The sequence below is a fragment of the Hirundo rustica genome, chromosome 20 (genome assembly GCF_015227805.2).
Source record: "Hirundo rustica isolate bHirRus1 chromosome 20, bHirRus1.pri.v3, whole genome shotgun sequence".
Classification (NCBI taxonomy): domain Eukaryota; kingdom Metazoa; phylum Chordata; class Aves; order Passeriformes; family Hirundinidae; genus Hirundo; species Hirundo rustica.
The window spans coordinates 1,850,690-1,872,500 of NC_053469.1; the positions used below are offsets into that span (position 1 = coordinate 1,850,690).

Below are 21,811 nucleotides of genomic sequence, written 5' to 3' on the forward strand. Positions count from 1 at the left end.
GACCTGGACATGTTTGGTTGTGGATCGTCGTGTCCGCACTGGACACAGAGCCCCATCAGCCCCCGGAGCAGAGGGATGGAAGGAGCTGCCTGGGCCCTGCCAGGTGCAGGAGCTTCCCAAGGGCTCCCTCAGCGCCCTGAGGTGGGATCTGTGCCAGAGACCAGCAACTTCCAGGGAAGCATTTGTTGAGCCTGGGGTGGGGAGTCCTACCCCATGCCCAAATAGTAAAGCCAGCATTTCGTTCCTTCATCTCCACACGAAGTATCTCATTTCAATTTAATTTCACAGTTGTAATGGATTTTTCAAAAATATTCAAGAACATATTTACTTTCCAACATCTTATTTCCTTTCACATTTGAAAAAACTTTCTATCTAATCCCTCAAGTCATCCTACAGTCTGAATAATTTCAGGTTTTTAATCAATAGCTGTCAGACTTGTCAAATTACTTTAGGGACCACAAAGCAATTTTTAAACATTCATAAACCCTCGTAGAACAGTTAAGTGCACTGAATTTTAAAAGAAAGAGGAACTGAATAACACTGATCAAATAGGATTATATTCTGGCAAATTATAAATTAGGTTTTTTATGAATCTTCTCACAGCTACTTATCTAGTGTCAGGCTTCTTCTGCTGCAGGAGGAAGTGACTGTTCACCTCTGGAGAAAGGAGCCTTTTCTCCCCTGCCTCCGAGCCTCCTTAGCAGGAGCAGGGTGCAACGCCTTTTTTGTTGTCCTTTTTAAAGCAACATCATTACCCAGCCCCTACTGGGGGTTCTCTCCATCATCCTGCTGCCTGGGATGGCCAAGCTGCTGCTCCCAAGCTCTGCAAATGCATCTTTTGGCTCCTGGCGTCGTTCCCAACACAGTCTTTGCTTCCCAGTGTGCTTCTGGCACGTGCATCTGTCTGACACATCAGTCTAGGAACGAGGGTCGCCAAAAGTTCTCGATTTATTGGACATCTGTACCAAACCACAGCTTGAACCTTTTATGGGGCTGATTTTGCACAAACTCTGAGGTGACTGTGGGAGCCTGTGCTGCTGTTGCTTGTTCTGTGTTTGTTCTGGGAGGAGAGATCAGGAACATCTGAAGAAGTCAAACGTTTCCCCAGAGATGACTTTACACACCACAGTCCCACACCACCATTGCAGCGTCTTTCTTAAATTTGAGGGATGTGGCCTGAACAGGGAGGAAAAAAGGGAGCTCATAGCTACACTGAGGATGCTGGAAGTCTTCCAGGAAAAAGTGCAGCCCAGATCAAAGAGGAGCTGATGGATGGTGAGAAGAAAGGGACGTTGGTGAGGAGAAAGGAATGCTTGGCTGGCCACATGTAAATGAACAAGCCTGAACCCTCCATCCTCCTCCTTCCGAGCTGCAGTGACTCCTCTGCTGCCCCAGAGCCTCCCCAGACACAGGTGCCCTGCTCCTGTCCCCGTGGGAGGCGGTGTCCCTCCGTGCCCCGAGCGAGGCACTGGGTGCAGCAGGACAGCAGGGACATTCCTGTCCCTTGGCTGCTGGACACAGGGTGGGGCAGGACAGGGTTCTCCTGGGGGAGAGCCGACAGGAGGGGTCACTGCCCAGGTGGGGCTGAGGGAGCAGGACACAGGCAGGACTGGGGGATGCCCAGGTGCTGGGACTCGCACTGTGCTGCTGCTGCTGCTTCATGTCCGGTGTGGAGAGAGCCAAGCCCGGGCCCCTCTGGAATGCTTTACCTTTTCCTGGGCTTGTTTCAGCACTGTCTCTCTCTGCCCTTTCCCAGTGCTCCTCACACACAGATTTGTGGCTGGTCAGCTCTGCCAGGCTGCTCCCAGCCCTGCTGCCAAGTGAGCATTAAACACAGCCCCTGCTCCCCCCATCTGCTGGAGATGTCCTTGGCCAGAGACGTGCAATTTTGTCCGCAGAGCCCCTACACACCGAACAATGGCTGCTTTTAACCTCTGCACTGGTACCTGGTTTCCAGGAGGACTCTTGCTGCTGCCATCTCCCTCAGCTCAGCACTGACAGCATGGGGAGCCCCATCCTTCCGTGGTGCTGCTGCTGCCCGGGCACAACTGCCCTGGAGCACATCTCTGCTATCCAGCTGACCTTGTTCTGACAGTTCTCTATGGGCAAAGCACCGCTCTGGAGCCCGTCCCAGCCTTGGGAAGCCGCGTTCCTGGAGCCCAGGTGGCCAACATCTGCCCCAGCTGCTTCCTCAGCCTTCAGCCGGGGCTGGGGCTCATTAACACCAACAGCTCCGGGGAGCTGGGAACGGGCACTGCAGGAACCGCTCGTGAGTTCAACTCAGCCTCAAATGTGGGATGTCTGACTGATTCACAGCTGCTCTTTTTTCTAGTTCGAGTTGAAGACACTGAATTTTTTCTCAATGAGAGAATCTCGGCAAGTTGTGAGGTTTTTGAGGCTTGCTTTGCTTTTCTTAGCGAGGTGCTTAGTGGGTCTGTCAAGCTCGACATCACAGACATCAAAAATGTGATATTCTCATTCAGTTTTCTCTATATTTAGCATGTTTTCCTGTATTTAGCTGATTGATGTTTGCCCAGTGAAGCACAAACCCAAACCTCAGAGCACTGTGATCAACAATTTGATCTCAAGACCTAAAAACCCAGTAAATAATAATAAATCTAAATAAACAGGAAGACAATGAGCAGATGAGTTCAGTAAATGATGGAGCAAAAATTTCCTTTCAGCTGAAATGATTGACTCCCCTGAATTACACTTGATAAGCATACAAGAATGTCATTACTTTGTGATAATAATAATAATAATAATAATAATAATAATAAATAATAATAATACCTTTTGTTGTGAGATACCCTTTGTTAGAGAACATTTAATTTCAGGCCTATTTCATGAAATGTAAAATTAAATTGAAGACAAGAGGCTGTGATTTGTAAGGGGAAAAGTAATTGGGAAAAAGAGGCTCTTACAGGATCCAAAAAGGAGATAAACACCCTAAAAGAAGCACTGAAGAACAAATTCTCGTGTTCAGAGAGAGACCTGCCTGGAACCCCCCAGGACAAAAACCTGAGAGAAGCCAGCTGAATAAAATACAACCAGACAAGGAGGGAAAGCTCCAGAAATGGAGTAAGAAAGTTGAAACGATTACTCCAACCATGAATTTCAAGTCGTGGTCGGTGTCCCCAGTGTGTTTCACCATCCCCTGGGTCGCTCCCTTCCCCAGAGGGTGATCCAGAGGCAGCAGGGAGGGGAGGCAGGAGCTGTCCTTGCCCCCACGCCAGTGTCCCTGTTCCCCCAGCGCTCCTGGGTCTGCCCTCCTGCGCCCTGACTGCAGCTCCTGGGGAATGTCTGTTTTTCAACAGCTTGTCCTTATCTGGATTCATGGAAGCATTTCACAAACTCCATCAGTGCTTCAGGGAGCTGTGCCTTGGTCTGCATGGACTGGGAGCTGGGAACAACTCGGGAACTGGCTGGAATGGTTCAGATCCTACATGTGGAGGAGTGGGAGCTGATCCAAGGTGGGTGGGAAGAGAAAAATGATCAAACAGAAAAGCTTGGATGTCTCTGAATACATAGGGTTTCTCTTAAGCCAGGCTGTATCTTCTCTTTCCAGAACATCTCCCTAACACCTGCTAATGCGTTTTTTAACTTCTAAAATAGTTGGTGCCCCTTCCAAAATGTGTCTGCAACATTTCCAAAAGTGATAGTTTCCCTAATAAGAAAAATAAAGCCCTTCCTGAGCGAATGCTATCACTAATAACCCTTTCGGGTCGTGCTGGCCTCCTGTTACCCCCAAATCCCCACGAGCCATTCCGTGTGTACCTGCTGGCTCGAGGCAGCGCTCAGAGCCCAGCTGTGGCACTGGCACTAAATGCACTCCCCACCCAGCTGGGCTGCTGCGAGCACTGGTGCTAATGGACAGAAACACCCCCTGCTTTCAGATCCCTGAGTGCTTTTCACAGCTGAGGAACTGCAGTCACCAGCCAGGCCACAGCTGCGTCGGGAGAGAAAACGGAAAAACGCCGCACGCCTCCGAAAAGTTTTGTGCTTGTCATTGTCTGTAACAGGATGCTCTGAACAGAGATCAACTGCCAATAGAGAAAAATTAAGAGCCATTTTTAAACCCCACTGAAATGCTCAGTGCTGCAGGAAGATTTCTAGGCAGGATAGTGGAGGAAATGGCACAGAAAGTGGTAAAATATGCGGGCAGTGCTGCTGAGGAGAGCACTGTGCATGGCCTGTGAGTTTGGAACCCCAACACACAGGAGTTCACACTTCATTCCTCTCATTAGAACAACAAATCTGCTTGAGGAATACACTTCCATAGAAATACTGGGAGATCCTGTCTTAATACACAGGTTTATAATTACCACCAGCTTTAGAGTCTGTGTGAGCAAAGAGGTCTCTGGGGTCCTTGAGCAGGGAGTAATTCTGTTTCAGGCCTGGATTGATGGTGTGGTGCAGCTGTGCAGAGGGGGCTCAGGGCTCCAGGAGTTTGGTCCCAAAGCACTTTTAGGGGATCTTCCCATGGCACAGAGGGCACTCACTCACAGGGCTCCTGGTGATCCATGAGGCTGCCGGGACTGGGTAGGGACTGGAGCATCTTTTCCAATCAGCTCCTGACTAAGCAGGAGGAAGAAGCAGAGATGGAAAACACCCTGAGGTTATAAGATTTTTTTTTTTTTTAAGTTCCATTGAGAAATTAATCCTGGGATTTGATTAGTTGCCATTCCCATTGGCATTTCTGGGAAATTTTCTTTTTATAAATAAAATATATTTTAAAGTAAAATGTCTTGCTTCTAGGTTTTCTGGTGCAACCCAGTGAAGAACACTGCATAATATCTTTGCAGAAAATAAAGCTCAATTATCTAATAGGCCTTGGATCTGTGCTGCAATTGTAGCAACGGGATGGGCGCCCCGAGCAACAGGAACTATGCAAATACAGAAAGTGAACAAAGCCACAGAGATTCACTGTTTCAAACAAAAGCTGCTGCAGTCATCCAGTCACTCAGCTCCGCCACCTGTGGAATGGAACATGGTGTGGAGCTGCTGCCTGGTAGAGAGCCTAAAATCAGACCATCCCACAATGGTTTGGGTTGGAAGGGACATTAAAGCTCAATCCACTCCCCTCTGCCATGGCAGGGACACCTCCCACTGTCCCAGGCTGCTCCAAGCCCTGTCCAGCCTGGCCCTGGGCACTGCCAGGGATCCAGGGGCAGCCACAACTGCTCTGGGCTGTGCCAGGGCATCCCCACCCTCCCAGGAGAAATTTCTGCTCTGATTCTGTCTTTCACTTTGAGCCAATTACTCCTTATCCTGTGACTACACTCCCCGATACAGAGTCCCTCTCTGATGCTAGGAGCACTTACACAAGAGCAATTAGAAAACATTATCTATATGTGTTAGATGTTACTGTTCAAGAGCCTTTTCCTGTAAGCTGCTGGGAGGCCTGGCTGGCTTTGTGGCCTTTGGCAAGGTTCTGCCCTGTCCTGTCACTCCTGTTCCCAGCTCAGTATCCCAGAACAAGCTCCATCTAACACAGGATCCTGCCTCCAGCAGGAAGGCAATCTTGTTAACAGAGGGAAAATACAGTTCCTGACCCTTGAAGGCAGGCAGGCAGAGCCCTGAAACTTTTGATTTATTCTTCTGCTGATGTTGGTTGCTTAGCTACAAATATTCTCAATACTCATAAAAGCCTCTCTCCATTAGTCCTCACTGCAAGGTTTTAAGTCCAGCCACAGTTTATTTTTCTTGAAACCTAGGTGATGAGATTTCGTGTTGCTGTTCCATCTGAGAAGGAGAATGCCCTGTTCACTGTCCAGAGCCTGACAAGTGCCCTGAGCACGAGCAGGAGCAGAGGAGATGTCACCCTCCAGCACCGAAGATGGGCAACAGAGCCCGGCTCTGATGTAAGAGCACTCTTAAAAAAGGAAACAGAAAGAGAAAAAAAGAGCAAGAGCCAAGACTGCTGAAGCAAACTGAGCCTGCAGCTCAAGCAGAGCTGCTGGCAGCTCGTCCTGTGGAGCTCGTCCCAGGCAATGCCTTGAAATGTGCCGGGTGTGCTCAGCATCTGCTCACAGCCCAGAGCCCGGGGGAAAGCAGCCGTGGGCAGCCCAGGCTGGATGGGATCAGCTGGTACCAGCCTGGCACAGCAAGGGCAGAACATCCCCAACACACGGCGTGGCCCCACAGAGCTCCCCGTGCCCAGCCCGTGTCCCTCGCTGCCTGGAGCGCGTGGCTGGCACTGACAGCTCTCCTGGGCTGCTGGAAGGTGGGAGCATCCCTGAACCCCAGCACCACCAGCTCCAGCCCACCCTGCACTGCCGGTGAGGGAGGGACAGGAAAAGGCCATCAACAGGTGAAATGAGTCACTGGGAAGCGATGGTCTGGTCCCAGGCAGGGAGAAATAAAATTACTGTGGAAACAATCACCTCCCAGAGCTGCCTGGCAGAGAACAAAGGAAGTTGGTGTGGGACAATGGTGGCACCAGCTGTGGGGACAGGGCAGGCAGCAGAACTCAGAAGTGGGCTTTTTCCTGCCTGCTGAAATTAGAGAACAATGAGCAAAAGCTCTGTGGTAGGAAAGGGAAGCAGCTTAGCAGGAACACACGGCTCTGGCACCCAACTGCTTCCAGTAGACCAGCAGGACCCAGCTCCTCCCAGCCCAAACTGGAGTTCTGTAATCCCAAAATTACTGCCTAGGAAGGAACAGACAAGCACAGAGAACTGTGAGTGCTGTCACATTCTGATGACTAAAAGCTGGAGCACTTCAACAGTGAAAAGCACCTTTTGGGCTCACAGTGCCTCGTGTTTGGTGAGCAGGTAACAGAGGAACACTCTGGGAGTCAAGGGTCTCTTTATCAAACTAATTTTTTAACGAACAACCTTGCAATGATGCCAAGGGAGAGCAGAAAGCTCCCAGTCAGCACTGCTCTGCAATCAGCGATTAATTTGTTGCCCGATGCTTTGCTTGCTGCCCATGACAGAGCTCATAAATCCTCATTTTTATTGATGTCCTGGCCGAGGGGGCATGCTGGAAAAGGCTGGCTTGTGCTGCAGGTGTCCTGGGCAATCACCTTGCAGGAAATGACAAACTGCTTAGAGGCTTTCGTAAAGCCTTTTAATCATTTTATCGGTCTAATTCTTGTTTTTATTGTCTTTGCTGTAAATTTATGGCACCAGCTCAATTTGCATCCTGCTCTTTCTGGGAAGTGGAGTGTGAGACCCTCCCACGGCAGCAGGGCAGAGGCTGTCAGCTCTCAGGGCCACAGCCCCAGCAAAGCACAGAGCATCTCCAGTGCCACCAGCAAGGTCCCAGTCAGGCCCAGTGGAACTGGGGCCGTTCTCCCATCCCCGGGTGCTGGTGTTACCACAGTGGAGGAGATGACAGGAAGAAAAATTGTTCCTGTTTTAAAAAAAACCCAGAAATTTCCTATATGGTGAAGAGGTGGAAGAAAGAACTAGTGCTGGGGAAAGGGAGACTCTATTGGAATAAGTTTTCAACCATCAATGTCTACTGGAAAAGTCCTTAAAAGTATTAAAGTCTGAGTCTTAACAAGTCTTAAAATCTGGGTCTCCAGCACCTAAAACTGTGACTGAACAAAGCAGTGCCTTTACATGTTGGTATCCCAGGTGATACAACTCCAAGTTCTTTGAATGTCTTCTCTCAACATGAGTGACAATTGTATCTTATTAAATCTGTCATCAAATTGCAGGTCTCTGAAACGGTGCAAGTCAAAGAGGAGCAAAGCAGGGGGGTGTTTCTCTACAATACCCAGTGGAGCTGAGGGAGCCTTTTACATAAGAAAGGTGTTATTTCTGCCACTCAGAGCAGAAGGAAACTCAGGGAATTACTGAGTGCTTTCTCATCCCACTCACTATGTTCCCAGCTTCCCCAGTGCACTCCAGGACAGGCTGGTGAGCGGCTGTGACAGCCCCGGCACGGGGCTCTGCCTCAGGGATGTGGAGCTCCATGCACAGGGGGCACTGGAGGGAACAGAGGCATCTCCTGAGGAACTGGGGCTCCCCTTTGTCGCCAGCTCTGCCATCCCCCCCGCTCCGCTCGCGTCTCCCTGTGCCAATATTGGCACTAACAAGGCCACGGGAGGCGGCTCAGCCTCACCAGAGGCTCTGTTATCTTCACAAGCCCCAGGGCACCTCTCTTCTCCCAGCTCCAGCCCTGCCCAGGATACTTCCTGCTCACTGCTGTGCACTGGGGAGGAGGATGGTGCCAGGAGGTGCAAACAGCCCACAAGGTCACAGTGCTGCTGCCTGGGCCTCTGCAAAATCACCCAGACCCAACCCTGCTTCATCAGTGCTGCTCAAAAGGACTGAAGTCATGGCTGGGAAGCAAGAGGAAGCAAGGAGAGTCCTATCAGCTTACCTCTGAGCATTAACACAACCATTAATTACCACTTGCTCATCAAGCTACAGCTTAATGAGAACCAATAGAGATGGGGCCATGACCTTTCCTCCCTCCCTGCACGCTCCTCTCCTTACACCCATGCTCTGAGCCACGATCCCCGCTCCTGCCCAGGGGAGATGCTCAGTGTCACTGCTGGGACAACTCATCAGCTGTGACCAGCTCACAAATCTGAGTGAGGCTCAGTGCAAGAATCCCCTGCTTTCATTAGATTTCGGTGTTCCTAGTTGTGGGTATCCCAGAAACCCAGGACAGTTTGGGTTGAAGGAAGGGACATTAAAGTTCACGTTGTTCCAAACCTTGCCACGGACAGGGAACCTTCCACTAGACCAGGCTGCTCATATAATTATAAATATGCTTTGTTTTATGCTCATATTGTTATATATAAATATGATTTTGTTTTTAAGCTTTGCTGTGATTATTATTTGCTGCATTTATTGGCCAGTGCATGGCTATGAGGGCTAAGAGGGATTCCACTGCTGTTTAAGGTACTGCAAGTGATACTGGCCACTCTGCAACTTCTGGGAAAAAGGAGAGGGAGGGAAGAAATGTGTCTGAAGCCTAATGAGGACACAAGCACTTGCCAGATTTTAATTTGAAATACTTTCATTCTTTTCAACCATATCCTTTTCCGCTGGGCTCTGCAGAGAGCAGAGCTGGACAATCACACGGGAAGCGGGGAGAGACCAACAATGGAGGAGGAGTGGAGAGGGGAGTGGAAACAGCCTTGTACTCAAAATGAAACATGATAAAGAAACAAATTGCATGAAGGATGACTAACAAAGACAGCTTTAAAAATCGTTTCAGGGTTAGTCTTCTCAGGTTCACAGCAGGGCCAGCAGGAGAGGACATTCGGTTTCACACATTACCTAAGTTTTAGTCCATCTTCCTTTCAAGTTCTCCGTCCGCTCCTACCACGTGTCCAGCCACCCACATCCCCGGGACTGCCTGCAAACATCCCGACCCCCAGGCACGGCCACTTCCTTCTTTCCAATCACACAGATCTTTTACAACGGCTGTGAACAATCCGTGAATTCTGCCCGGCGCCTCTGCGCGCTCCGCTCCCCACGGATGGGAGGGAACCGTTTGCCCGGTGTCCGTGCAATCCCCGGGATCCCTTCTGCGAGAGCATCGGGGCGCACAGCAAGCACCTTCCCAGCAAAGCACGTCACCGTTTGAGTCCTGCATCCTCCCGTGTCCCCGCGAGTGCCGCAGGGAGCGCCGCACGCTGCGATGCTGGGCGGGTGATGGAGTACAGAGCCTGGCTCCCGACCCCCGCAGGCGATTCCTCAGGAAACAGCACAAACATCTGCACCACCGAGCGCCTGACAGACCCCGGCAGAGCTCCGCTCCAGCACGCCGACCTTTGGAAATCCGGCACACCGCGAGCTGCCGTGGCCCCAGCAACTGAAATAAAGTGCTGGAAACTCTGTTTTCTCCGTATCTGCTCCCTGTCCCTTTCGAAAACGCAGTGTGTAAATTCAAAAGATTGCAAAGGTCCAGATCGTCCACTTCCAGAGCAACCTCTCAAAGGCGCAGGGAACACTTTGTCATTGCGGTGCCATCGCACTTTGGCAGATCCTGGTGAACCACCGAAGAGAAAGGAAAGTGGAAAACTACCAGGCACTTACCCAAGCCTCCACGGGACGGGGAAATAAGATCGGGACAGAAGAATAGGATCAGGACAGAAAGGCAATGCTGAGATCCCCAGGAAAGTCAGCTGCTCCGGCAGCAGGGCGAGTCCATCCCCCGGCTCCCTCCCTCGGCCGGCTCTGCCCGGTTTGGATTCAGCTGCTCTGGAAGCGCTCGCAGACTCCGGGACTGCGAGACTTCCTCTGCAGCTGATAGAGGGGTTATGAAAGTAAACCGACTACTGCCCTTTGTGAGGGGAGGAGGGGGCTGGGAAGCTCAGCCCCTTCCCTTGCTTTGTAATTCAAAGCCTTCCTCGAGGCTCGGTGTTTTGGAGGAGAGGCATCTGCTCGCAGCCCCTTCCCCGCTGCCGAGCAGCTCGCACCGGGGCTGGCGGCGAGCCAGGCTCGCACACTGCGCTCGGGGTTTACATGACAAAGCAGCTCATTCCTAATTAAACTTCATCCAGCATTTTTCTGTCTCATACATAATTAGTGTAGAACAACAAACAGAGAGAAGGGAGAGTTTGAGCACGGGCTGCTCTGTCTGCACCTTTGATTAATTTTAAGATTTCCTCTTTATTTATGCAGTAACTATCCCCCATCACTTCCAAAACATTCCATATCCACCAGCCCTGCTGGGGCTCTTGGCCAGACTCTGCTGCTGAAGGCTGGGCAGTGCTGGGAGGACGGATGGGAGCAGGGATGGAGCAGGGATGGAGCAGGGATGGAGCAGGGATGGAGCAGGCATGGGAGCAGGAACGGAGCAGGGATGGGAGCAGGGATGGAGCAGGGATGGAGCAGGGATGGAGCAGGGATGGGAGCAGGGATGGAGCAGGGATGGAGAAGGCATGGGAGCAGGGATGGAGCAGGGATGGGAGCAGGGATGGAGCAGGGATGGAGCAGGGATGGAGCAGGGATGGGAGCAGGAACGGAGCAGGGATGGAGCAGGGATGGAGCAGGGATGGAGCAGGAACGGAGCAGGGATGGAGCAGGCATGGGAGCAGGAACAGAGCAGGGATGGAGCAGGGATGGGAGCAGGGATGGAGCAGGGATGGAGAAGGCATGGGAGCAGGGATGGAGCAGGGATGGGAGCAGGGATGGAGCAGGGATGGAGCAGGGATGGAGCAGGGATGGAGCAGGCATGGGAGCAGGGATGGAGCAGGGATGGAGCAGGGATGGAGCAGGGATGGAGCATGGATGGAGCAGGGATGGAGAAGGCATGGGAGCAGGGACGGAGCAGGAACGGAGCAGGGATGGAGCAGGGATGGAGCAGGCATGGGAGCAGGGACGGAGCAGGAACGGAGCATGGATGGAGCAGGGATGGAGAAGGCATGGGAGCAGGGACGGAGCAGGAACAGAGCAGGGATGGAGCAGGCATGGGAGCAGGAACGGAGCAGGGATGGGAGCAGGAACAGAGCAGGGATGGAGCAGGGATGGAGCAGGGATGCCGGTTGTGTCAGAGGATGCACATTCCCGAACCCTCCCCGAGACACGGCGCTGCTCCCGAAGCCTGTCAGTGCAGTGTTAACATCTTTCCATAGGCAACTGCTCCAGGATCGGGCAGCTCTGATCTTTATTACTTCCTGAAGGCAATTAATCTTAAAAGCTCAAACTATAACTGCTGTCAGCTTAGCTCGCAGCCTCCTTCTATTGGTATTTACAAGTTACATTTCAGATTGTAAAGAAGTCCAGGCGCACGGGAGTTTGTCCACAAACCAGCCAGACAGGAATTAAAGCACATTCTCCTCAAATCTCTCTGAAATCTAAACTTTTATTATTAGCCATCCCCAGTGCGATAATAAACTCTAGTCCCTGACAGCAACATATGGATCTCATCTCCACTGTAGTCCAATACTACAATAATCCACAGTGACCTGGTAAACAGGCTCAGTCCAACAGATTTTACTTCAGCCTGTCAATGAGAAAGTTCTGGCATATGACAGAAATAAAACAACCTGGAATATTTTGTTTAATTCCCCACAACCCCCTATGACTCTCAAATATGTGTCTGTATTGTTCTAAGACACAAGGAGCTTGCTTTTCTTCTAATTACACTGGTTCAAAGTAATTATTCTCATTTATTCTCCATGTACATAAGTATATCAAAATAGGGATTGACCCAGCATCAAATATTCCCTGTTTTCGGAATTATTCCAGCTGCTCGTAACACTGAAGGTCCATGAGAGCCTGGGAGAATGTATTCACATGCAGGCTTATCTCTTCATTTCAGACCATTCATCATTCCTTGCCTGGAAGCAACAGTTAATTTCCAACAACTCAATGTCAAGATGGCAGTTTAAATCCTCTTGAGGATTGCCCCAGGAGAAGATTTTGTCCCAGTTCTTCTGCAGCCACTGTAGAGTCAGCCTCTTTTGAAGTAACTCGGTTTTAGAGTGTGATAGAAATAAAGTAAGAGTGAAGATCTGCTGGTGACCATCCCAAGCCATGGAAGGATCATCTCTGCAGAGCCTTCTCTTGGGGTTTCAAAAGGGACAGAAATTAAGAGTCAGAATGGTCCTTAAAGATCACCCATCTCCATCCCTCCTGCCATGGTCAGGACACCTCCCACGATCGAGAAAGGGAAAATATGGCCTGGCAGAAAATGCTGCATGTCACGGAGAGGATTTCCTAGGGTTTGTCATTTTCTCTGGATATAGATTTACACAACTCTTCCAACTTAGAGTGGAGGAGAAGGACCTGAGCCAGCACCAACAGACTGGACCTTTCTGAAAAGGCCACATCACAACCAGACCTGTCCCCAAGACCTCCCAAACAGCAATCCCAACAAAATCCTCAGGAAGAACCCCCACAGCGGAGCAGAGTCCTGACATCCCCTTCTCCCCTTTTCTGTCTCTTACATTTATTTGGATTCAGCTTTATCTCTTCATTTTAAGGACTCTCTCACCAGGTTTTAGTGGTGTCGGTGGCCTTTTTACCAAGGACAATCTGAAGGGAAGATTTTGGGAAGCAATGATTTAAGAAGCTGCAGGCAGCACGGCAGAGTGGCTGACGAGCCATCTCTGGAAATCAGAAGGTGTCTAAAGAGGGTGTTTACAAGCACAACGCCGCTGAAAGTCTGCCTTGGTTGCAGATAACAAGGCTGAGACAATGACAGATTTCCTTCCCCTGGCAGCCAAGAGCAGCTCCCCGTGATTGCCTCGCCGTGTTTATCCAGGATGCTGGGAGAGAGCAGGCACCAAATATGCAATTAATTGGCAGTTTGCAAGAGCATATTGCCTAAAGATAAACAGAGTGGGTGATCGTGTCATATGGAAAATGGCTGAGTGCTGCAGATGTAGTGTTGACCCAGTTTAAAAAAAAAAAAAAGTTTTTTTTGTTCTCTTGGAAAATAAATGTACTGAAATGAATAATTTTTTTTTTTCTTTTTGCATGGTCCCTCTGGCCTTTGAATATTTTGTGTACGTAAGCCATTCCAGATTCTTTCTTAATCTGGAAGTACATAGTAAATTATGAATTAGCTAAAAAGTTTTCCTGCTGACATCAGAGGAGCAGGGGGAACTGTGACACGGAGTTAGTGGCCTTCACTCTTCACAGAGGGTGTTCTGTGAGCAGGAGAAGACACGACTGCTGGATCGAGGTGGGAATCAGGTGATGTGGAAAGGAACAGAGCTGCCCAGGAGAGAGGATGTGGAGATCAGGTCCAGAGGGAGGAATGGTTTTGCACAGAATCACAGAATGGTTTGGGGTGGAAGGGACACCTCCCACTCTCCCAGGCTGCTCCAAGCCCTGTCCAACCTGGCCTTGAGCACTTCCAAGGCTGGGGCAGCCACAGCTGCAGGGAGGATCTGGACCAGGATCAGGGGCTTGGCAAATGGAGAACGCTGTGAGTGGGAGGGACAGGCTCCCGCTTCCAAATACAGATATTGTCAAACAAAAAGGCACAAAGGTGACACAAAACCCAGAGTCAGGGAAGGAAGAAGATACGGGAGAAGACTGAATGCTACTGAGGAGCTCAGGATAGGATACACACTGTGGAAAATACGCTGAGGCTGCAGAGGGAAGGGGAAAAGCAGCCTGAACGTGATGCTGCTCAAGCTGGGAAGATGGAGAGACAGAAGAAGGGATATCTGTGACACATCAGGACAGCAGCACAAAAGCTGTGGATCAAGTGAGAGGCACAAATGCTAAAGAGAGAAGATCTCACTTTCAGGAGACAGAATTCATTAGGATGAAAGTCCTCGATGTAGAATTACAGACTTAACGTTCTGCAGCTCCCATGCCCAGCAGTAGCAGGCAATGAAAATCAGTGCCCTCACAGGACAAACGGACACTCTCCCCTCTCATTTTTTATATTCAGTGCTATAAAACTCAAGCCCAAAGCATGTGACAGATCTCTCACTTCATTTTACTGCGACCACGCTGACCTTACCAGCACTGATCAGGTCCAACAGGAAAACAAGTCATGACCTGGCAACTTCTTTGCAGGGACAATGCACTGAGATTGTATCTGGCCTGACCAACGTGATGACACCAAAAATGCCTTTACAGGAATTCCTGATCCCATGGAGAGATTGTTACAGCAGGCTTGGACTTGCTGTGCTGCTGGATCCTCTCCCTGTGCCCAGGCTCTGAAGGGAGTGGATGGGGTGCACTGCACACTCCACAGGTGAGGACCTTCCTCCTCCTGCACTGAGGTGATTCCAGGTGAATTCTTCATGCAGGACTCAGGCCAGATTTCCTTTGCATTCCCCCAAAGGCCAGGCATCAAGGAGGAATTGGAACACCAACACAGGAGCTTGGTGTTTCAGAAGCGTGGCAAAAATTCAACAGTTTTTTTTAAAAAATCTTTTTCTTTTAGATCAAAGTTTCTGTATTTGGGTACCTAAAATTAGCTAGCAAAATAAGTGACATTTTATTCAGAGATGCAGAATTTCCATTGATTTTAATGGATTCAGCATCCCAGAAAACTAGGCCACTTATTTATGTACCTACATAAGCATTTGAATCTCTAACTTGAAGGAGCCAAGTTTGTAAATGATGACCTTATGTTTTAAAAATCATGAGACAACTCTGCATGCATCAGTCTGTTATTCCCTTTATTTCTGTCAGCAAGGCTCATTCAGAGGTAGATTTAAGCTGTAAAATGTGCCTTTAAAGTTTCCTGCAATAAGGTCTCCTCTATTTAGCAAAACACTTAGGCACAGCTTAATGTCTTCCCGAAGAGAAGCACTTGAGTGAATCAAGGCTAACAGCTTCCTCACAGCCCTCCTTGAGATGAGGAACGAATCTCTGTCTCCCCACAGAAAATTGCTGATGGGAATGGCTCAGCAGCCTTGAAGACTCTTTCTGCCTCATCACTTTGCCCTAGGAACAGACCAGCATTGCACAGTGCTTGGGTCTACAAAGCACAGCAAGGTAACAACACCGAAAAAACCCTCCACAGGTGTTCCAGGCCAGGCTGGACGGGGCTTGGAGCAGCCTGGGACAGTGGAAGGTGTGCTTTAAGGTTCCTTCCAACCCAAAGCATTCTGTGATTCCAGGATTCTGCAGGGATGTGTGTTTTGGGCAGGGCCAGGGTGGAGAGAGGGAAAGAAGCAGCAAAACCCCAAGCAGGAGGTGTCCCTGGGGAGGGCAGGTTAAAGCAGTGAGGCACAAACCCTTTGCTGATACAAAACCTGAGCCTGCTCCTTTATCTTCTAACTTCTCTCTGTTAATGCTGGCCCACTGCATGCCCCTCAGTAATCTGCTTAAGGAAGGAGCTGTATAATTTACCTCTGATTGTTTCAAACACTTGGCAGGGAACAATAGATAAAAACTGACAGGACCCTCACAGTTAACAATGCAACCTAATGAAGTGAAATACCGCTCAGAGAAATATTGTGACAGGTATCCCTGGATTCAAATAAAGGAAAAGATGTGGTGGGGTAGATTGGGCTCTGCAGTCCTTCAGCCCTGACTGTGAAGAGAAGTCACAGATCTTCCTTCCCCCTGTCTGAATTGTGTCAGGCTGGTTTGATTACACAGCACTGAATGCAAGTTTGTGAAAGCACAGAAGTTAAAAAATTTCCCAGAGAGGAGCTAAAATGAGTTGAGCTCCATTCTGCCACATTTTCACATTCCTGCAGCTGTTTCCAGCAGGAGCTCACCACGGCAATGACACGGACCATGGGAGAGAAGCAGTGGGGAAAACCCTGAACTGGACAAAGCCAGGAGCAGGACCGAGCTGTCAGCAGGAGCATTTGTGTGCAGGTGTTCACAGGACAGAGCTGCCAGCAGGAGCATTTGTGTGCAGGTGTTCACAGGACACAGCTGCAGGAGCTGGGCTCGGGGGCTCCTGCCCAGCTCACTCCTGAAGGCGCTGGCAGGACACAGAACCTCGGGAGGAAGAGTTACTGCCACTGCAGCCAGCCACGAGCACTTTCTATCTTCCTTTATCTTACAAATTGCAGCTCGGAGCCTGAATTATTCAGAGCAGACTCCGGTGACAGCTCCTTGGAGCAGGGGGGACGCAGGCACAGATGGCGGCTGCAGTTTTCCCCCGCGCAGGCGTACCCCGATCCCCAGGGGGGGTTGGCTGGACAATTAGCGCAATTTGTTAAGCAGGCAGGAGGCAGCGAGGTGGAGCACACCGTGCGGGGCTCGCAGAGGGGTGGGAGCAGCCCCTCCCCTCGTGGTGTCCGCAGGACAGAGGATGCTGAGATGAGCTGCGGCCAACCTGTCCTGGTAGGGGACAGAGCCCGGGATGGATCGGGTTATTTGTGCTGTCACCCACCGGCTTGGCTAAAACGACATTAGAGACTGCAAGGTCTAACGACCAAGAGCGCTGCCAGGGAGCTGTTCCCTGTCGGGATCTTCCTGCAGGCGAGGTACGATTGTCTCGGTGTGCTGAGAGGAGGTTCTGTGCACAGAGCAGGATCGATAATTGATGATAATCTATCTGTATCTATATTTATATCTATATCTACGCACTGCTGACCGTGACACAGCCCCGGGTCACCCCTCACAACAATCTTTCTGCTGCCATGGCCACAGTGGAGAGAGACATTAGGCTACAGCCTTCCCAAAAAATCACAGGCAAACAGAGCAGCTGGACTTTGAGGCAAGTTAAACACTGGGAACTCATTTGGTTTCCATGGTGAAGGACTGCGAAGTTTCACTTACCCTAGGAAGAAAGGGATGTTTCCATTTTCTGGCCTCAGGTAAAAGAATAAAGAAAATTACATCTGGCTGGCAGTGGAGACAACTGACTGGGAGGAAACTGCAGAAGAAAATGAAGGGGGGAAATGGTGCAGCTCCAGCAGCACTGCCTGAGCTACACCAGTGTGATGCACCCCGGCCAAATTTATGTTACTACCTGTCCAACTCTTTTACACATCTCAATAAAGGACGCCCTGACCTATGGTGGGAATGGGCTCCAGCAGCTCTGAGGAAACAAAGAGGCAAATCCCTGGAAGGGCAGGAGAATGGGAATGGTGGTGTGTGGAGCACACAGACCCAGGCAGGGCTCAGAGCCCTCCGTGACCCCTCGGGCCGATTCTCTGCATCTGTGGCCACGCTCTCCCTGTGCACACAGCGAGTTTATCTGCTCTGCACAAACCTAGAGAGGGAACATTTTCAAAAGCATTTGGTCTGGTCCCAGCAGTCCCTTCCAGCACCAGCATGCAGCAGTCCCCAACACTTTAAGCTAAAGCTGTTCAAGGGAATGTGAGACGTGCCAGGCTCTGTATTTCTAATGGGAGCTGACACTGCCAGCACTGGAAATCAGATGGGAAGTAGTCCTCAGACAAGGAGACTGATTAAAAACCATAACAGACAATGGCAAATAGCTTAAAGGATTTAAAAGCCCCCCAAATTAAGTCCATTCTTAACCCAAAACTAAAACACACAGAAAATCTTTACTTTCATACAAGTCAAAGATAATTTAAAGGCAAGGAAATACTCTAAAGGTCACATGGGTCTTTCACGTATCCATACAACTGATAGTCAAGGCTCTGTTTTCAAACTTGAAATTAATTTAAAATTTACTGATGTTCTGAACTCATTAAACAAAAACTTCACAGGAGAGGGCAAATAGGGGCAACAGGATCAGATCAAACATCATCTTCTGGGTGGCAAGAGGTAAGAATCCTCCTGCCTGGAGCACTGAAAAGATAGCAGGAACTCTTTGGAGCAGCTGCCCCGAGGGAGGTGCACCCCAGGCACCAAAGATGTGTCTCCACGGCCAGGTGCAGCCCCACAGGAGCAATGTCCCACAGCAGCTCAGGCTTGGGACTGGCACAGCCCGGACAGCCCCACTGCCTCACAATTCCCTGCACGGCGCAAACGTTCCCACCAGGAATTGCCTTTCAGGGTGTTGTTCTCTCTGGGTTAACCACAACTTATGTTCCATTCACAGAAGAAAATCATTCCTTGTGTGAGAAAACACAGCAGGCTCGAGTGTGACACTGTTGTTACCACACCCCAGCAAAGATGAGAGAAACAATAATAATAGTAACCAAAAGCTTAAAAACATCTCTATGCCTATTTCACTATGACAGAGATTTGCATGTTCATCTCCAAAACTGGGTGAAGACAGTCTTAAAATATTGGTTTTGCTATTTTAACTGTAAATACAGGAAGCTTTTTCTGTCTCGACCTACTCAATGACACCATTTCAAGACTTTTTTTCTACATTTTCGTTACACAAAAAGGGGGAAAATAGAAGGAAGGAAAGAAATAAAGTCCTGGCTTTTAACTAGTGAAAACTCAAAGTAGTCAAAGTTACATAATAATTCTATGAAAGTGAGGGATGTTATTAGCATGGAGTGAATCAGAGGAGGTTCTGGAAAAGCTGCACAGGCCAAATGACCCTGAACTGTGCCTGGAGCCAAGGACAGTACTGAGGAGGGAATCTCTCTGAACCAACATGTTTGAAGGCTTCAAACAACCTGGATGTTCAGTTTGGTGACTCACAGCTTGTGGCAGCCCAAAAAGCTCTTTGTGTCTGCTGTGGCTGTGATTAATCTCTCAGATACAGCCCCAAAATCCAAGTTTCAAAGGCCCCTGGCTGCAGCAGTGCTGGGTCCCTGGGGAATGAAAGCCTCAAAGCTGCCAGGAGGGACAGGAGCTGCAGAGGGCAGGGATGGGGCTGTGCCAGCCTGTGCCATGCAGGGGGACTGTCCCTCAGCCCCAGTGCCAGGAGCTGGCCCAGGAAGGAGCTCAGCAGCTGGGGGGGGATCGGGGCTCTGGAGTTCCTGCACTCACCCCTCCCCAGTACCTCAGCCGGAGCCCGGAGTTTTGCTGCAGCCACCACAACACAATCCACCGCTCCCGAGTCCTCTGGAGGGCATTAATAAACACTAAACGAAACCACTTGGAAAGAGGGAGGAGAAACCTTTCTGCAATGTTTTGGAGCACTTTGAGAGGCCAATAGCAGCGGCAGGCACAGAAGGAAAAGTGTGAGGGGCCGAGCTCTGGGGAGCAGCAGCTCTGCAGTGTCACACAGCCAGGTCTGCCCGGCACTCCTGCTTCACTCACAGGCCTCGTTTCACTGGCACTCAGGGTGGGAGAAATCTGCTTCCCATCAGTCTTCCTGACTTGGGGCTGTGGGAAGTATTTCTCAGAGGATGAGACAGTTTATTGGCCGGGGATATTTCCAGTGCATTTATTTTGTTGTTGTTGTGAATTTGGATTAGAGGCATCTCCTTCCTCCCGACAGTTGCTGTAAAGATATGATTAATTAGAGTGTGACTATGAATCCACTCAGAGGCTTAGAGTTTTCCTCCTCTTAAGACTAAATAGAGAAAGGGCCACTTAACAAAGTTCAGACCTTGAAGCAGATTTCCAAGTACACTCGGTTTAGCTCAGCAGTTCAGCTCAGCACAACGAGGTGGTTCAACCTTCAATATTTAAAAGCTATGAGCCCTTGGAGAGAAGAGACTTCTGCATCTGGTCCAATCCCAAAGACAGAAATAAATAAATAAGAGATAAACAACCAAGCCATGCTCACGGCAGAGATCCCCTGCTCACCTGGGGGACTCCTCCTCAGCCTGGGTGACATTTTTACCTTTGTAGGCAGCTCAGCCATGGAACACACGTGGCCCTGAGGTTTTAGATTAAAACAACACATTCTGCCTCTTGCTCTGCAAGAAGCCACTGGAAATCCTGGAAGACCTTCAAAATTGAGCAGTGTAGTACTTGAAAAAGAGACACAGCTTGACTAAATTGAAAAATCTGAACTTCCTAACATGGACTTAAAAGGTGCTACTGAATCTTTAATGACTGCAAGATAGAGCTGGCTCAATCTGAGCAGGGCTCAAGGTCTTCTTTTGAAGAAGTCAAACTTAAAAAAAAAAAATAAAACAAGAAAAATGTCTGCTACATTGGAAGGTCACGAAGGGTTCCATGAAACTCTCTGTCTCTCCCAACTCCGACTTCCTAAACGCCAGTCACTTGTGAATCCGGAGCACCCACTTCAACCCAGCATAATTAGCTGGGGAAGGAAAACACAGCAGCCTAAGAGTCTTCTCTAACAAGAGGTTGTGAGGGGCAGTGTGCTGCAGGAACAGATGGAAAATGGGGCTACTTATTTATTTCAAGAGCACAGAATTCCTGTTCATTAAGTGGCACTTCTAAGCTGTTTGGTACCCACAGTTTTCTGACGGACTGAGTGCTCGGAGGGATGGATTGAGAGTGGGAAGCACAGTTTTGTTCCTTACTGGTATCCATGGGGTCATTCCCAGCCCACTTTTCCAAGCTCTCACACTAATTTCCCACCGCCAGTATTATCTTCAGCCCCCACAGTCAGTTCCTCTGCATCACTAATTCTGTTTTAGAAAAGAATTCAGGCTACAGCAGAGCACCTAAAAAGATGAGCTGTTAGGCAAAGCTGTAAATTTAGATGTTGCAAGACTGAAAATGTAAATCTAAAATTAAATATTTAAAGTTTGGATGAGGGCAAACAATATATAAACTCTTTGAAAGAATGGCCATTATTAGAGATTATAAATCTGCATGCTAAGTTATGTGGTTACTATTGACATTTTCTTTCTAATTCAGCTTTTAGCTCTTTTCTTGCACGCAGATAAATTCTAGTTAAGAGCATTGTGATGTGCAGAAGGCTTAATCCAACAGAAAGCCCCTAATATGCAATTTAAGGATCTCAGGTTCATTGATAGTCCTAGGAGCAGGTTGTTTAACAGTTTATTTCATGGGCTGAGTCCATGTGAGACCCTGGGTACAGGAATTGCCTTCCCACAGACACCTTTGGGATGTCCAGGCTCCTGTGGGATTGGAGATCCTTTCAAGGGCATTCTCCACCCTCAGTGCATTTCCTGGACAGGTAAAAATTGCAGAATCCTGGAAAAGTCTGTTTCCCGGAGACCCCAGCATGACCTGCCCTCTCTGCAGGCATTTTGGTAAGAAAGTGAAATGAATACCCAAAAACACTCTGCTTCTCATCAACCATCGATTCACCTACTGGCAGTTTCAGTAATAAATTAGATCAATGTAATTATTGTGTGTGCACACAGATGTCAAATCACAGTCACTATGATCAGATCAGCTGGGTGTTTCCTAGAAAAACACTATTTATCCATATTTGGTGGAGGAGAGAAGGTTCATCTGCCCATCCAGAACCCAAAAGAGACAAATTTCCCAATGAGGTTTTGACACTGTGTTTCATGGACTAAATCCTGAAAATAATTTACTCTGGGAAATGAATGCATCATTTTTCTAGTTCTGTGCTCTATCCAACCACTTCTTCTTCAACAGATCCAACTACTAGAAGGGGCAAAAATTCCCCAAACTTTGGTAGCTTTCAATGGCCTGGAACAAGTCAATACTTTGTGGCACAACGCTCATCC

General features: G+C 49.2%; 1 protein-coding gene across 5 annotated transcripts in view; it reads right to left on the reverse strand.

Moving 5' to 3' along the window:
* The window catches only part of DAB2IP (DAB2 interacting protein), a 160,383-nt gene that overhangs the window by 56,747 nt on the left and 81,825 nt on the right, over positions 1 to 21,811 (reverse strand). Inside the window, exon 1 of one of the 5 annotated variants that reach the window (XM_040083705.2) lies at positions 10,008 to 10,140. The exons of the other annotated variants lie outside the window; for them this stretch is intronic. The gene's annotated coding sequence lies outside the window, so the exon portion shown is untranslated. Of the gene's footprint in view, positions 1 to 10,007; positions 10,141 to 21,811 lie in introns of those variants that run through there. 5 annotated transcript variants of the gene reach the window in all.